This window comes from Phoxinus phoxinus (assembly GCF_949152265.1).
Source record: "Phoxinus phoxinus genome assembly, chromosome: 10".
Taxonomy (NCBI): Eukaryota; Metazoa; Chordata; class Actinopteri; order Cypriniformes; family Leuciscidae; genus Phoxinus; species Phoxinus phoxinus.
The window spans coordinates 9,172,810-9,191,950 of record NC_136885.1 but is presented as its reverse complement, the minus strand read 5'-3'; the positions used below and the strand labels follow the sequence as shown (position 1 = coordinate 9,191,950).

At 37.9% G+C, this 19,141-nt stretch overlaps 1 protein-coding gene across 2 annotated transcripts in view; it reads left to right on the top strand.

Moving 5' to 3' along the window:
* Positions 1-19,141, top strand: part of cdkal1 (CDK5 regulatory subunit associated protein 1-like 1) — a 410,090-nt gene that overhangs the window by 96,019 nt on the left and 294,930 nt on the right. The window lies entirely within an intron of this gene.

The following is a 19,141-nucleotide window of genomic DNA, read 5'->3' as shown; positions in this document are numbered from 1 at the left end:
TTCAAATTAAAAAGCCTTTATTATTAGATGGCTATATCATTTTTTTTAACTCAGTGTTTCACCACATGCCTCAAATTTAACAAAATGGACCCTTAAAAATAATATATTTGTTTTTCAAGACAAGCTTTTTAAAAGGGTAAAATGATGTGCTATTGGTGCTTGTTATAGCCCTTCTTATGCTGGTTTTTTCTTAGGTAAATGGTAAAAACATTATGCATTGAGCTCTACAACCAATCCTTATTTAGATATTATTTGGTGGGGATGTTGATGATGCTAATCTAATTTTTGGGTGGATCAGAGGAAGACTTCATTTTGTTTCATCAAGAAGTCTTAAAGGTCCCATGGCATGAGAATTTCAGTGAGTTTTTTTACTGTTAGTTGTAACGAGTGTTTTGTGTACTTCGCTGTGTAACGTTATGTTCAGAGAGAGAGAGAGAGAGAGATTGATTATGGATAAGACTTAATGCGCACTTCTTATACAGTGTTTATTCTTAGTGATTTTCTGCAGTAAAACTAACGCTTCATCTTTTGTGCGATGTACATTAAACTTAATTGAACTCATCAGTATATTTTGGTCATCATTCAGACGGGGTCTACTACAGCAGGCTTGTATTAGTAGTGGAGCGGATGGCATATATAAGTTATAAACGCAATTAAAATAAACATACCTGTTCTATCTCTATTCAGGATATATTCTCTAGCTCTGTGGGCATTATTGTCCGACTCGAACACCGTTACTGTGAGTTTCTGTTTTGGTATTATCATCGTTCTGTGAGATGAGATTGTGCTGGCTCGGAGTGTGAGCTGGTTAGGCTCCGCCCCCTGTGCGTGGAACCGCATCTCATTAACTTTTAAAGGAGACACTCTAAAACGGAGCGTTTTTCTCAGCCCCCCAAAAATGTCAATTTAAACATGGTGTAAAAAAAAATCTGTGGGGTATTTTGAGCTGAAACTTCACATACACACTCTGGGGACATCAGAGACTTATTTCACATCTTGTGAAAATGGGCATAATAGGTGCCCTTTAACCCTCTGGGGACCAAGGTGTTTTTGGGGTCCTTGAGATGTTTTGACATGCCCTGATATTTGTATTTTTTTCAGTTGCTTATAAACATATTAATGGCAAAGGTGCAATTGCACTCTATTTAGCACAAACATGGCTATCATAATATGTGAGCAACATGTATGTACATGTATGCATTTTTGAGAGAATATTATTTATGCGTGGTTATTCAAAAAACTCAAACTTAAATTTTCTGATATAAGACCACAAACGACCAACTTCACATATTCCCACAATACTTTTGACTAATGGAAGTTGTCAGCTAGAGTGTTTACTTCAAAATTATCTGAAAATCATCCGGGCTAATCGTTCACATTAAACAATAGATTGATTTAAATTTTGTAAGACACTTAGGCAATATGGATAGTTTGCTAAAAGCTAAATTCATTCACACAGACCAGCGCGAGCTGTAGTAAACACCAGGATGCATCTGTGCCGTGCATTCATTCAAACACAGAAACGCGATTCAAATTGTAAAATTCTTTTGCGGTTTGCAGACACCATTTCATATCGCGATTAGAACAAAGCACTTACTGATCTGCAGCTGGATCCGTTGTTAGGCTACTCCAGCACGTTTGAGGTAGAATTTCCAGGGTTATCACAATATTATTATTCCTCACAGCGAGTGTGTTTTCCAGCTGTTGTGGGCGTTGACTGGTTTGCATGAGTTGCTTCAGATAATCTGCGTTTGAATAGCGCGCGCTCTCCATGGGTGTGTCACATTAGCAGAGTAATGAGATGCCAGAACGATAATGAGAACGGCTGATCTCTCGCTCTTTTTATATAGATTACATAAACAGAGAATATTTGTTTTAGTTTTGAATTAGATAATTTAAAACTACACACTTTATAAATTAACGCTATATAAATAAAGGTGACTTGACACTTAAATGATTATAGAGATATAATATAGCTCATGTCTGAGTGAATAGAATTCGCTGAGTTTTGTTTAAGTTTAGAGACGTGCACTAGAAAAAAGTTCACGGAGACGGAGAGGCAGAAAGCACACCCTGTTTACTTTCTTTATTTTACAAATGCACAATGTTTTATTTCGATTTTAAGTGAACCCATAAATAAGACATTTAAAAGTTTATTTTTTCATATTTCTTAAGCTTGTATGACAAAAAATGACAGGAGTATTTTAAGTCTATTTTTCTGCTATGTGAAAAAAACTTAGGCAAACGCGCTGGCGCGTTTTTGGTCCCCAGAGGGTTAAGTACCGGTTCAAGAACCGTTTAAGCACCGGAACCGTTTAAAAATACAGAGTAGGTACTGGTATCGGATAAAACCCAAACCATATCCCACGTCATGTTACTTTTGTGCTTCCCATGTTACTCTTCCTACATGGGTTACTCTTGTGGTGCAAGTCGACTTGCGTAGTATGCGTATGGTTGTCTGGTGGTAGCTAGTTATTTTAGATTATAAAGTAATAAATATGAGTATTTTTCTCACAGAAAACCAGAAGGCCTTTATTAACCCCCGTGGCCGTGTGGAGTATTTTTTTAAAATCGTGGATGGATTCAAAGCTTGGAAGAGCCAGGACTTTTTTAAATATAACTCCCGATTGTATTTGTTTTTAAAGAAGAATGTCATGTACACCTAGGATGAATTGAGGGTGAGTAAATTATGGGCTAATATTCATTTTTGGGTGAACTATCCCTTTAAGTATATTTTTTATCCATTAGCGAGACCATGTGTCTAAACCTAACCTGGATTTATTTGGACTGATTCTTCATTGCACGTTATTTTATTTTGAGGGCAGTATTTTCATAGGAATATTTTTTGTACTAGATCCTTATTAATTTGATTATTGGGACAGGCTGGATTGTAGATCAGTATGTATTTGTAATGGTCCCATGGTCTATTCTTCAAACTGCTCCTTCACAGTCCAGATCATCAGTCATAGCAGATGACGTGCGGTCTGGTCTTTCTCCACGGACGAGCCTGATCTCAGTCAGCCAGCCAGTCACATTACGGCATCCAATTTGGCAACTGAACTGAACTGGTGTTACTGAAACAGATGAGACATACTGTGGTGGAGCTTGGGAATGTGATTGAGCCAAGCTGATCATACAGGAGATTTTGTGTGGCTTTGAGAGTAACATCAGCAGTCTGATTTATTGTTCACATGAGTTAATGAAAGTATGAAATGTACTGTATGATACATGAGGACTAATGGTCAGTCATTATCAAAGAATAAACCCAGAAGGTTTCATTCAGAGTGTGAATGGATGTGAGAGACATGAACCTAGAACAAATAATCACTTGATACAGCAATCAGTTACAGTGGAGTCATTAGACACAAATATGACTACAATATCTCCCTTATCCTAGTTCTTATTTAATACTTAATTTTAGTTTTTTTTTTATTCTATTTATTTAATTTGTGTTTTCCTTGTCCACTCTTGTAGTCTGGTGTTGTTTTTATGTAGCATTGTTTCGTTTCACAGTGTACCACAGTATGGTCAAAATGACAATAAAACGACTCTGACTGCAAACATTGGATACTTTTAAGATGACCTTCCAGTGACAAGTTTCTTGCTGTTTGTGTGTCATTGGGTATTAAATTATGAACGATGTGGCATATCGTATGCCGGTGCATGTCAGGATTATTTTATGGTGGTCATGTTTGAGCACATGCTTGTGAAGCAGAACTTAGTTACACTAAAAAATGCTGGGTTGTTTCAACCGATGTCTGAGTCTATATTTGTATTTGTATATTAGTCTTCATAAAACGGATAGTTCCAGTCCTTGATTCTGATTGGTTGAGCTGGGTTAGAAGCCGTTGTAAATTACTCAACAAACATACAGCTGTGACCTCATTACATTAGTGTTACTGCGCAACTGCCGTTTGTGATTCTTTGTTGCTGCATGTGTTGCTTTGCAACCTCTTTGGAACTACATTGCTTGGCGGAGGAATACATGTGTTAATAACGTTATATTTTTGTTGCTGGTGTTTATTTTATGAATAAAATAAATATTCAAATAAATATTTTTATATGGAGGAACCCATACCGGTCAAATTTTGGATTTGAAAATAAGGGAAATTTTCCGGTGTCCACCGTGAGCAGTCCCACCAACCAAGCTCAAGTATCCCTTACATTTTAAGACTGGTGTTATAGCCTAAATGAAAAACACAAAAGGGTATATATGAAGAGCATTTATTTAAAGGCTCATTTGCATATTTTCTGGTCATTTAACATTACTTGTCTTTACATTTAGTTAAAATTTATTTTCATTCCACACATTCTTTTCATTTCATATTGCTTTTCTTTGACAGGTTTTCTTTTCACATAACTTTTATTTTACACTTTTAGTGAGTTATTGAACAAATTTGTTGCAGACTTTGCATTCTTTAAGACTGTTTTGGAAGGAGTGTATTTGTGGGCTGGACCAGAGTGGTTAATTTTACATGAGAGTAGAGCGCAAACAGTTCTGTTGCCTAACGTCATCCTATTCTCTGTAACAAAACGCGTGACTGTCCCCCACCCTGCTCCTCTTCAGAAAAGTAAATTCACTGTCCCATTCATCGCGGTATTTACATGAGGGTTTTGTTTTTTTGGCAGGAGTGCCTTCCGTCTCTGTCGTAGCGTCCATCATCCGTCTTTTTTTTTCTTTTTCTTTTTTCGCGTTGTCACTCATCATCTTACCTCACACACTAGCCTTGCGAGAACTGCCACCTACAGTACAGTACCTGTAGTAGGCTACTGCAGGTGGCAGTTATCGCGAGGCTAGTGACAGAGCTCAGATTGGGAATGTTTTTTTTTGGGGTAACGTCTGGGGTATTTATTTATTTTTTTTACGGGAAAATACTAATACGGGAGGACGGTGGGAAAGAAGGGTAACATTTCGGGACTTTCCCGGCTAAAACGGGATACTTGACGGGTATGGAGTAACCATTTTATAAAAGCTCTGCTCTGCATCGTGCCTAGCAACGCGTCCAACGCCTTAGCTGTTCTAAATCCACTGTAAAACACGGCTTCGCGGGGCTTATTGCTTTGGTTTTATTTGCTTGGTTTTTAACAATTTAATATACATTTTTAACCAACTGTTTGGTTTGTTGATATTATATTCAAACATGGGTTGACATAGTTTTAGAGTGTAGTGATGGGTAGCAAATAGAATAAACCTGAGAGAAGTTGAAACTGAAAACAATAATTTTTCTGAAGATTCAACAGCACAAACCCCATTGGTTACTGTAGCATACTGGCTCTGTCCCAAATGGCACCCTAAACACTCGCGGTCTTCCTACGAGTCCGCACTTTCGTGACGTAACGCGTGAAGAAGTCTGCTGCGGAGGTCACATCAGTGCAGGCTCTGCAAAAGTGCGCATCGAGGGTGCATATCGACACCCTATGGTCTCATGGACTTAACGGACACGCACGCGGCAGCCATTGTAAGTAGGGCTGTGCCGGTAAACTTGGTAACCACATCACGTGGCTCAGTAGCACCGGTGGTGGTCCGCCAAAACACATTTTTTTTTGTACGTGAATGCTGTTTTACGTGAATATTGACATGAGTGAAGCACAAAGCTTTGTTTACTAAAGAAATAGGTTAGCAATTAAATGTTACATTGCAGCCATGGATACATTTGGATTTGTGCCGAATGAGAGAGGTACGTCATTTGAGGCCATACATTTAAGCTTTGTCGGATTTGTATTATGTTTTACGATCTGGTCACCGGATTATCAGCAAATTTAACAATATTCCATTGGACATGGAATATCCGGTTCCTTTTCCAAATCTTCACTCGATCCTCAATCCACACCAGGGTATTATAAATGTTTCTTCCTTTGGTTCGCTTTTAATTTGTCCTACAGTGTTTTTTCTACTTTACCACTGTAAAAATGTGAATATAATGGGCCTGATACCTTTTTACTTGCACATCAAATTCTATTTAACAGTTTGTGCTTGTTATTATGGTAAGACACGTCAAATTTATCTGTAGAGCACATTTCACACACGCTTGGGATTTTAGTTTCGCTTTCTCTGGCAGCACAAAATCAAACAGCCTAAATGTCTTGACACTGCGGAAGATACAATTCGCTCTTCAGACCTTTATAAGTGTCAGTTGCTTGGAACATCAGGAGAAAACATGAAGATATTAGAAAAGAGAATGAATCTCTTTCCTGCTCGTGTACCACATCCCTCTCAAAGCGCAGAGTGGTAGGCTATATGATGCATCTTAGTCGTGGAATGTAAAACAACTGTTTTTTAAATATGTAACTTTCTTATTATTTAGCTTACCAATATTTACTGATATTTATTTAAATGTTTTACAGGCTGTAGTGTGGTGTTTGTTTCACTGACAGAAGTGCTAAAATAAACACCTTGTTTATTTTATTTTTTTATAAACCTCCCGTATTTTGACTCCACCGTGTCACCGCCGGTAGTTGGTCCATTACCACCGTGGTGGTCAAAAACTGCCATGCGTTTCGGCCCATGCCTTCCTCAGGGAGAGCAATGCAACAAACTCAACAACAGGTGCAAGCTGTTTAATTTTTAAGACATCTGCTTAGTTAAAATTTGTCATGTGATTAACATCTCTTTGCAGCATTAAACATTCACCAATACATTTCCAAACTCAAAAACACCCCTTCATTAATCAATAATAATAATAAAACAATTAATCATAAGAAAGGAGTAAAATCCAAGTCCTCATTCAACCCATTGGCCTTTAGTTTATAAATCCAAACAGTCTCTCTTTGATTCCCTTTTCTAATAGTACTGTTCACATGATCAGTACCTAGTATTCTCAGGATAGAAGGGTAACTATTATGCATTAATTTAAAGTGTCTTGCCATAGGATATTCTACATTGCCCCTTCTGATGGCATATTTATGTTCAGCCAATCGATCTAGTAAATGTCTTTTTGTCTCCCAATATAAAATATATTACATGGGGGACATTCCAGTCTATAAATCTAAAAACGTTTATCCTTGTACAACATTATCACAATGATTACAGGGGTGGCATTTGAAGCAACCCTGAAATTTTATCAATTAATGATTATTAGACGATATTTTGCTGAGTGAGTTTGTGTTGGTACCTTGGCAGGTTTAGGACTGCTGTTGACAGAGGACTCCTGAAGTTTTTGATGTTCTTTTATATTCTGTGTGGTGGTCAGTTTGCAGCAGTGACACAAATTATCTTTTCAGTTTAAATTTAGCTATTTAGATATTTGGCTTTTATGGGCATTTTTACCTTTTATAAAGCCATTTTAACCTAATCAAATGCATAATTTTGAATTTTGTTTGGTTGTTACCAATACAAAATAAAATAAAAATAACATTATTAACTAGTACTGTTTCTATTCAAATGTTTTTTGGAATGTTACAGCGCAGAACAGACACGTTAAAATACCAATTCTGCTCAGTGACCCCCCCCCCCCCCCCCCCCCAAGAAGGTGTTCAGCCCAACAAACATATGGAGCAAGTGAGCTTATGGAGCATGTGCCTGCATTTCTGCGTTTCACTGTGAAATTAAAATCCTTGCTGAAAATGAATGTTATTTGAATGGCACAACAATCAACAACCCTGGTCATTTGTTCCAGGTAAACCCTGCCAATTCGGCCAAGATTAATCTGTCTCATGGATTTGAAGCTGCACCATAAATCTCCCTGACTAAAGGATTTAGTGAGTGAAGGAGAAAATGAACTGGTAAGTGATGGAAGGCAGCAGCATAGATTTGATTGCTGCTGGCGAGAGTCACTTGTTGTGTCGACAAGACAATGAGCAGCTTCTGACTGAGAGGCAACAGTCAGAAACCATTAGTACGTGAGGGGAATCGCCTTTCTTCAAACACCGGAGTAAATCTTTCTGATCCCCACTGCTGAGAAGCAATCCACCAGGAAAAAAAAAAAGTGCAAACGTTTCTCCTTTTTAATAATTTCCTTCTGATTTTTGATCTGGTCAGAGATCTGATCATTTGAGATGTGTGCAGGTTTGCTTCTGAAGCTTTTTCCATTTCACCCACACAAGTCTTCAATCGTTTCATATTTCCTACAAACATGGAAATGAAGGTGGTGTCTGCACTTTCGTATAAACTCCACTCCTCTTGTCATGGAAGCTTTTCTTGAGGCGACTTATTGTGGGCTTGCAGCTACTGTATAAAGGCTCAAAGGCTGAGATTTGTCATGCTCCTGAGGCAGCTGTGCCTGTCCACTTGATGTTTTACCGGGCTGCCCAGTGCACAGCCTTTACTTATTATGCTGGTCAAAGCTGCCGTTTGTGAGAGGAGTTGGATTTTTAACAAGCCTCTGGATTATTGGGCACCTCTGGTATCCTGCCACCACTTCATATAACTTCACCTAAGGCCGTGGTTGTCAAGAAGACATCATTGCCAGAAGGGGGATTTAAACAAGAAAAGGAAGTCAAAGTCTTCCATGTTTCCATGATTTAAATTATGTGGGCTGATGAGAAATATCACATTCTCCTTGTAAATGGTTCACTTTTTCTTTCTGTAATTAAGTTTGAAAGAAATGCCAGCGTGTTTATCGCTCCTAAGCTTCATGACAGTCGTAGTATCAACGGCCATCTGAAAGTGTCCAGTCCTTTTGCAGTTGAATTGTAGATTTCATGTTTCAACAATTCATATTATAGTTCATGTAGGTCCAGTATGGAAGTAAAATAATGCCAAATATTTTTGAAATAAAAAGTCTGTTGAATTGCACTACTTGAAAAAAAATATGCATTGCATTAACCATGCTTGCATTTTAATGCATTGTATTTTTAGGGCTTGCATTTTTATGGACTGAAATTCAACATGGTTGTATATTTAAGCTGTGAATATTTCAAATTAAAACACATTTTCATTAATACAAATTCAACAATCCATATTCACCTTTCATATTTCACTTCCAAAATATTCAAACCTATAATATTCAACAGGCAATTTTCGGTCCATTTTATTTCACTTTACAAATTCGCTTTCACAAATTCAGTGGTTCAAATTCGACAGTAAATTCAACATTGACATCCAGGAACTGCAGGAAAAGCAGTAGATTACCGAGCATAATCTCCATTTGCTGTTAATCAACATCACCAGCAGGGGGTGCAAGCGCGTGTTGTTGACGAAGACCAGAGCAACAATTACAGCAAGCCATTCATTCATTCATAAAAACTGATTTATAGAAATGTAAGTGTATTTGTGATTATTATGAGGGCTGTTTTTATGTTTAATTCAGTGCCTTCACTGTGTAGCCTACATGCATCTTTCTCTACCGTGAGCGAGATTATAATGTTATTCCCCCGATGCTGATGTACAGAACAAATGCTACATTTGAGGTAGACATATAGCCTATTTCTCTTGGTTGTTTAGTTGCCTTAACTTTATATCGTGGCTACACAGTGAAGGCACTGAATTAAACATAAAAACAGCCCTCATAATAATCACAAATACACATTTCTATAAATCAGTTTTTATGAATGAATGAATGGCTTGCTCTAACTGTTGCTCTGGTCTTCGTCAACAACACGCGCTTGCGCCCCCTGCTGGTGAGGTTGATTAACAGCAGATGGAGATTATGCTCGGTGATCTACTGCTTTTCCTGCAGTTCCTGGATGTCAATGTTGAATTTACTGTCGAATTTGAACCACTGAATTTGTGAAAGCGAATTTGTAAAGTGAAATAAAATGGACCGAAAATTGCCCGTTGAATATTATAGGTTGTATTTTTAAACAGTTTGACTATTTTGGAAGTGAAATATGAAAGGTGAATATGGATTATTGAATTTGTATTAATGAAAATGTGTTTGAAATGTTTTGAATTGAAATATTCACAGCTTAAATATACAACCATGTTGAATTTCAGCCCATAAAAATGCAAGCCCTAAAAATACAATGCATTAAAATACAAGCATGGTTAATGCAATGCATGTTTTTTTCAAGTAGTGCAATTCAACAGGCTTTTTATTTCAAAAACATTTGGCATTATTTTACTTCCATAGTCCAGCTCTACAGTAGTAGTCCATTTCTGACAACATTCAATGGAACATTCAACGGAACATTCAACGGAATGGAATGGAACATTCAAGGAAAAGGTCTGTGAAAATGATTTTGTGCCTCTTTGAGATGGCACCACGAGGCGGCGTTCACTTGCAGAACGCAAGCTTCTGGATGGCACGTAAGTCTGGAGTAATGAGTTTAGGTAAAAGGGAGCCGAGCCATTGTTTTTTCTGTAGGCAAGCATCAGTGCAACCAATGCAATTTTGTGAGGAGAGGTGTGATGTATGTTCTCTTTGGCTCGTTAAAGACCAGTCCCGCTGCCACATTCTGGATCAGTTGCAGAGGTTTGCCAGATGATGCTGGAAGGCCTGACAAGAGAGCAGTACAATAGTCCAGTCTGGGAAAGCACTTGGACTAGGAGTTGTGTAGCATGCTCTGATAGGAAGGGCCTGATCCTCGTAATTTTGCATAAGGCAAATCTGCAGGACCTGGAAGTTCAAGGAATGTGGTCTGTGAAGTTTAATGACCGGTCAAATAATCTCTCTCTTTTTTAGATACGAGAAAGAACCATATTCTTCCCGACAATCACTCGGAGCCAAAGCACAACCAAAAAAATTTTCTTCTGCAAAATACATGCAGTTTTGTTTTAACCACTAGGAGTTACATAGTGTACTTTTAAAATGTTTGTGACACTACCTTTCAACTTAAGAGAAGTACCACATTTAAATGTTTTCCACTTGCTTGTGCAACATAATAAATAAATATACAAGTGATGAATGGAATAAAACATTGTTTATATTTATTTTAAACGTGAATACGTTTATGAAAGATTGTATTATGCAAAGAGAATCACAATGATGAAAAAGCATTTTCAGTAATTTAACGGTTTGGATTTGAAAATATCAGTTGTATTTGTGATATAGAGCCGTGGAGAAATGGCACTGCACACTGCAAACTCGTCTTATGCGAAAGAACAATGAGCCTGTGCTGCTTCCGCACTTCATACGTTCCCTCATACGAACTGAATACAGAGTATGTGTGAAACGGGTGCAACCAAGACAAACTAATGTGAGTTAGTGTTTCATGATAAACTGCTTCTGCACTATTATCAAAATATTAGCAATGCCAATTCTCTGCACCTTAACCTTAATTTTGTGGTTTTCCTCTCAGCATGGGCATAATTTTCAGCATACTGTTAATGCTGCAAGCCTTTTAGTTTGTGCTTGTCCCCAAGGCTGTCTTTGTCATTAGTTTGTTTTAGAACACAACACAATACTTCAGAAGAGAACGGAGTCATCCGACCATCTAACGCTTGAGTGTTTGCACAGCTTGATCCGTGACTCAATGGTCTGAATGTGTGAACCTGCATCTGGTCCTGTACGGAACAAATCGTCCCAAACATGCTTTAGTTTCTAAGTCAAGGACTCATAGTGAGATCTTGCTGTGCTGAACAGCACTGTTTTGACACAGTTGCTTGAGGACTGGTGCATCACCTGAATGTTTCAGGTCTGTGATCATTGTTTTTATCTGAGAGAAATTTAGAGAACTGTTTTCAGCCTTTTTCTTGCATAATTCATTTGCATTACAGACTGGTACAGTACATGGGCATGCTGTCATCTAAGGAACAGCATCTCTTTTTAGACAGCTGCTGTTCAGTCATTACATTGTTTTTCTTTGTCTTTCTCTCTTGCTACTGAAGTCAAATTTAGATGTCTTCAGTGTTATAAGCTCCAGTTGTGTGTCTTACATTGACTTTTTGTTTTGTTTTTATAGAACACTTCTGGTACTTGCATCTGCATTCCAAAAGTTATGCCATAACAGTCCAAAAGTACAGGTACTTTACACTGCATTACTGGTAAAAATTTAGTTTCTAATTCTGGACATCTTGTCATATGCGTAAACTGCATGCTTATGGCCCAATCACAGCCGTGCTGATATTCAACACTTCGATGCGCTTTCTTTTGTGATTAAATAATTTATTATTTTTTAGGCTAGTTTACACATTTTACATAAGTGGAGATGTGAAGCAGTTTTATTTTGTCCACGTGGACACCACTGACACCTTCCTGTCTAGCTGAACTTGCAGCATCTACTGAGTGCATGAGCCTCCCAACAGCCTTGTCCTCAGTGAAATGGCCAATCAGCTTCCAGCGTCTGAGCTGTTGCCATGACACTGGAGGGAACGGGCCTGTCGCAGAAGCGGTTTGTGCCATCGTTGCTGTAACTGCGCTGTAGATCGACTGTGGGCGTAAACACACGCCAGTGACCTGCGCTCCAGCAGATGTCCAGAGATATTAGGTGGAGATCTCCTGAACCCCGTTCAGTTCTTCAGGGCTATGTTTGGCACATCACTACAGATGACATGCACACGCTCACATACACACAAAATCTGAGGTCAATGCTTTGTATATGCGGGTCAATCACAGTGGCTATGGCAATTTCGTCACAATGTGAAAAAGCACAAAGCACAAATTGCTCACATCTGAGCTATTCATCTCACTGTATCAGAAACCAATCCAGTTTGTGAGCCCAATGCTGGGGCTTTTACAATTGCGATTACAATTGCATAAATAAGGTAATTGAGATTAAATATAAAATTCTGAATTTCGAAATATGAAGTGTTGGAATTTTTTTTAATAGACCTACTTTTTAATTTGAAATTAAAACCGCGGCGTCAGTAACAAAACAACACCATTTTTAGGTAACCTTTTTATGAATGGCTCAACGAATACTCGCCCGACTCGTTCAAAAACACTGATTAATTCAGAAACAAAAACACTGCTTTGTGTGGCTGGAAGCTTAACAGCTCCTTTGTTTAAAACAATTTTCATTGGTAAAATATAGCTAAAACAACTTTGTTTATTGAACTGTTGCACAAAAATCAAACACATTTGCTATCATACTGATCAGCACTCCTTTTACTCTTGCTAAACTATATCATGTTATATATATATATATCTCATACAGTAGCTTTTTTGTTGTTGTTGCCCGACTCAGACTGGAGTTGAATGGAATTGCATTTGTCGTTCTAGAAACTAAACTTTAGATTTGTTCCTGAAGTGCTCAAATAAGCAAAGGATGAACTGAGGGAATACATTCTTATTTAAGATATAATGATGTTGAATAGTGATGTTTGAGCTGATAATTTTTAAACTCTTATCAGTCACTCTTGTTATGTTTTAGTAGATATAAGTGTTCAAATTAACATTTAAAATACACATTTTAAACTGCTGCACATAAATTACTTATGGTACTACTGTAATGACGATACTACCGTTTACTACTCCCGATATACCGTAGTACCGTTTTTTTTTTTTTTTTTTTTTTTGACATGCTATAAAAACAAATATTATAAGAGCATCACAGTCCTCTGATAGCTGCTGCAATTCCTGCTGAACATCACAAAACACTGAAAAAGAGGAAGCACATTCATCCTGTGTGTGCCATGATCATCTCACATGTATAGTGATGAGGAACAGTCCTCCAGGCTCCTGACCTTTGTGTGTATCTCTGAAACATTGAAGTCAATGGGCAACTGCTTTTATGCTATTAAAACCGAGGACAACAGACGGCATAACGTTGCTTGTCCAGAAAGCACAATTGACCAGAATGATCTTGGCCGATGCTGGTCCACCTTGTGTAAATGAGGGCTTGTTTGTCAATGGTGCTTTACTTCCAGACTCCGGTTCATACTCTTGTCAGGCTACATTAGGAACTGTAGTTCTGGGCATTTCTCTACAGGTCTTTAACTTTAACTTTCCTTTTCAGCATTGTTTTTCCATTAAATATTTTGGGCCAAGAGCATTTCAAACAAAAAATTATAAAGCAAAACCATCTGTTTTAGTCTTCATAAATGTGATTGGTCAGTGGTTTCTTGTGAGACACCTCCACCTCTGACATCAATACATTTACTTTCTTCTGATCATGTTCTTTGGATTTCTGTTGCTTTTCTGATCCTTTAGCATTTAGCCCGAAGCATTTATTTGTCCATGTCTTAAGAGTGTTGAATAGAGGCGACACTGTCTGTCTCTCCAGCTGAGCTTCCCGTGTCTCTACCAGCGCTCCTCAGAGGCTCATCATCACTGTCACTTCCCATGAGCTCACTCCTGGCTGCTCACGGTCTTCACACTCGCTACTCTCACTGTCTACAGTTTGACAGGTGTAACTTGCTGTAAGCTTTATTATCTTGCTCTTGTCTGATATAGATGTTTTGGGTTTGTTGCTCGAGCTGTACTTAACTATTTCTGCCTGTGTAATGATGGTTCATCTGTAGTTTGTGTCTCCAGTAGATGAAAAGACATTCAGACATACTACTTTATGTAATATATATTGTGAAGGACGCATGATTTAAGACATGTACAAGGTTATTCTGGAATATAGATGGCTGTCTTCTGCTCTGACAATGTTCCCCAACTTAAAGGATTGGTTTGCTCCATGCCACACAGTCAGGCCAGTCAAGGTGTGGCTGGATGACCACCAGATCAAGTCCCTGTCACGGCCAGCCCAAACTCCAGACCTGAACCCCATTGAAAACCTCTGGACTGTGATCAAGAGCCCTATCAAACACCCGGCACAATGCGTAGCCTGGCACAACGCAAGTGTTTTTTGCTAGTTTAAGCCTGACACAGTTATCATTTTCACATTCTGCGCCATGTTGTTTAACCCTCTGGGGTCTGAGGGGTTTTTGGGGCCCTTGAGATGTTTTGACATGCCCTGACATTTGTGCTTATTTCAGCTACTTACAACATACCTTTGGCCAACTCATAAATATGCTGTATTCAGCACAAACTCTGCTACAATAATATGTGAGCAAAATGGAAGTTACATGTTTGCATTTTATAGAAAAAAAATATTATGCGTGGTTAGTAAGTTTTGGGAAAAAAATTGTCACTGCAATGAGCCCATATAACTCATAGTGAATAGTTTGGCACAAGACTTTTGAGTTACCATTCTTGTAGGCTAGAATGTTTACTACAAAATGATGTGAAAATCATTCTGATCACTCTTTCACAAAACAACAATATAATGATTTAAACTTTGTAAGTCAGTTTTTGTGCCAGCACTGCTTTATGCGTAGGAGTGTTGATGGCCATGAATATGAATGAGGGGAGACAATAGACACTCCCCCATCAATGGCTAATGCCCCCATCACGGTGATGTGAGGCAGAGAGGAGAATCTGAGAATGAGAAGAGATTCAAAGGTTTTGTTTTTAAATCTGTTTTTATTGTAATTCCTCTATGTGGAGGAACTAAATGTTGTGCCTCACAAGACCACAGTGCTACCGTACATATATAAACATATACCAGTCAAACGTTTGGACACATTACCATTTTTAATATTTTTGGAAGGCTGCATTTATTTTATAAAAATACAGAAACAACAGTAGTATTGTGAAATATTATTACAATTTAAAATAATGATTTTCTATTTTAATATACTAAAATATAATTTATTTATTTGATCAAAGCTGAATTTTCAGTATCCTTACTCCAGTCTTCAGTGTCACATGATCCTTCAGAAATCATTCTAATATCATGATTTAATAATCAGGTGCTGCTTAATATTTTTTTTATAACCTGTGATACTTTTTTCTGGATTCACTGATTAAAAAGAAAAGCATTTATTCAAAATAGAAATCTTTCCAAACAATATAACTTAACACATCCTTTCAAAAAAAGAAAGAAAGGTAGTGTATACTGTTACAAACAGACTAATGGGCGAATGTGAGTCAACAGAGCTCACTTGCGGTCCAGTTTCCCATGCGGGCAGGAATTGCACAGTCTGTGGAACCATGTCAACATCAAGCTCAGTTTTCCATGACAGGGTGGACTTGGACCTGTTGCTTGTTTGCTGTGGCTCTCTTCGGGACCGGTGCTTGGACATGTTCATTGTCACATCTGTTGATAACACAATCAAAGAAACTGTATTATTATCATTATCAATCACTAATGGCCATGGATTAAAAAAAAGACAACAGTTTTTGTAATTTCACACAAGAATAGGTAGGCCCCACTTGTATATTATGACGATGTAAACACAATTACATTTCATCAGTAAAATATTACTGTGCACTTACTATCATTCTCGATTGAGAACTGAACGACACCTGTCCCTCTGCGGTGCTGGAGAAGGAGAGCGTGATGCAGACACATTCCTAAAAAATTAAAAACAACTGTTAGCATGCATTATCCAAAGATGGGCAATTAATGGCCTATATATCTGTTAATGGGCCATAGGACGGAGAAATATCTATTTATGGGCCATTGATCGCGTCACTGCGAGCTGTTGATGGCCACATAGACCGCACGCACTTACAGCATTTCAAACATTTACACCTGTATTCACAATCATCTGTGGCAATATTTTAGCAAGATAAGTGTCATAGGCTATAACCAAAACCGAACATTTATATATAAAAATATAATGTCTAGTATTTAGACAGTATCACATTTTACCGGAGGCTGAAATATATTTGCACGAAATCATATTTACACCTAAGCAGATATTCGCAAATAAGCTACATTACGCAAAAGTCAGTATTTTTAGCATGATAATCAGTGTCATAAGCTAATCAAAACGGAGTGAAATATAATACAAATATGTTTAGAGAGTAATCACAAAATATAGTCTGAAAATTCATATGAGTTCCATATAATCAGAAAAAGAATTATATAACACTAAACAACTTACTCGAACTTGTATCTTCGGCTGGATCAATTCGCTCTTGAAAATGCAGCCGTTCTCCGTCTGATGCGATCTTTCTCTGAGGAAAAGGTGAATTCTTCCTCGCTGTCCATAATCATCTGGAGGACGACTTTACCAGAGAAGCGTGCCATCCTCAAAACGCGATGAACTATCCGTGATTCTGACGAGAAACTGCGTGTTTTCATGGCATTGATCGGAGGGCGTGTGCGAGGCGTATATAGATCACCTCAACTATTAGCATGTGAATAGCGCCGGGGGGCGTGGTTGCCTCAGCTCATTAAAAATAATGAAGGGAGAATGAAAAACCGTGCCTCTCCTTGGTTTCAAACGGATTACATAAACTAAGAATATATATTTTTTTAATATAAATTACTTAATTGAAAAGAGAATTCTAGCTTCATAAAGACAAATCTCTTGTTCCTGAGTGACAAGTATTCGGTGAGTTACAGTTCATTTTCGGACGCGTTTCAGAATGGACTTTCCTGACAGAGAGAAGGCAGAACTCGCATCATGTTTATTTTTCTTTATTTGGCGGAAGACACAACACTTTGTTTTTATTCTGAGTATACATAAAAAAAATAGAAACTTAACTGGATCGAATGATGTAAAACACTTAAATGTAAGATCAAAACCAACAGAGTATTTTGAATCTCTTTTGCACTGATAAGAAAAAAAGCGAGCAGATCACGCCGGCGTGAGTGCCGACCCCAGAGGGTTAAATGGCAAAAAACATTGCTATTTTGAGGCAACTGAAATAGACTGCAACATTGACCAACAAAAACCTGGTCTAAAGTCAATAGCGCAGTATTTTTTTGTTATTTAAAGGGCACATTAGTAATATGAGCCTTTACTCTGCTTAAAATACACTACAAGCGGTAATTAATTTGGCGCGACATCCTGACAGTCTATTATGGGTTTTCTCTAGCCCATAATGCTGACCCGCTGGTCGCGATCGACTAGTAGATCTTTTTCACTGTCCCGGTAGCTCCCGAAAATAACCGAAAAATAAGTACAAAAAACAGATTATCAAGGCTCTAAATATCGCATATGCTCCCAAAATCAAATCTGTGCAACCTCAATATATTTGGGAGCATTTGTGAGTACAAATAATTGATGTAGAGATGCACCGGTCGACCGGCCATAAATCGGAAACTGCTGGAAACACAAGATCTGCTACTGGAAGGTTTTTCGTTTAATTTAGGATGATCTCTATTCCAGACTTGCACACAAACTTCATTGTAATATTTTCACACAAATGGCATTTGGAGAAACGATTGCAAAGTCTGTTAACAGGACGTTAACACAGGCCAGAGATGGGACAAGCTGAAGACAGACGCCAAGAGGAGAGTGCAAACGTGCAGCATAGAAATTACCAGGCACAGCAAAATATATAAATATTGATGTGGTGTGGGGATTTATATTTATGGATCTCTGAAGGAAACTGACTGTCCTCAGAATAGTTTCGATGGCATTTTCTTTTCCTCTTACCTCTGTTATAAAGTGGTGTTTATAAGCGCAACTGCTTTTTTACAGCGGTACACAAAGAAACGCTTCTTTTCCATAAGCGCCACCTGTCAGAGAGTGAATTTAAATTTTCATTTAGTTTTCGCCGGCGGTAAAATGAGCACTCATTTGAAAGCTTAGAGTCTGAACTTTACAATGCATGTAGTCAATTTGACATTCCTAAATAGTGCTGAGTTATTTGCTGATAAAAAAGTTTTCGTAATTTATTAAATACTTTTTTCGTACTATACTGTAATATGCCAGAAACATCATACAGCTCATATAATCGGGTCGTTTGAAATGTCTCGAAGTACAATACAACCAAAAAGTATACTGTATTTTTGTACAAGTCGCATCAGTCAAAAAATGCGCCATGAAGAGGAAAAATACATGTATAAGTCACACTGGACTTTGTCACATTTATTTAGAAATATATTTCACAAAATCCAAGACCAAGAACAGAAATTTAATCTGGAAAGGCAAGTTATTCAACTACACAATAGCACACAGAACAACAGGCTGAATAGGTATGTTAACGTAACACATTAACAGTTATTCAGCTACACAATAGCTTAAAGAACATATACCTGGGAGGCTGAATAGGCTAAATTAACATAAGCCAGCGAGTGCAAGTTTACCAAGCTCCCGCGATCTCATTCCACATCACTAAATCCATTGAATTCTTCCCCTGTGTCGCTTCTGGACAACTCTGCTAACTAGAGCGCCCTCTCGCGGCTGTAGACGGTAATGTTTTCTCTTGGTTCATCTCAGTCAGTATGAATTAATTTTTATATATAAGTCGCACGACCAGCCAAACTATGAACATAAAGTGTGACTTATAGTCCGGAAAATACGGTAATTGTTTTGGGCTCTGACTGAACTTGAATAAGTTTTTGTATGTGAAGCCCCTCCCCCCCCCTCCCC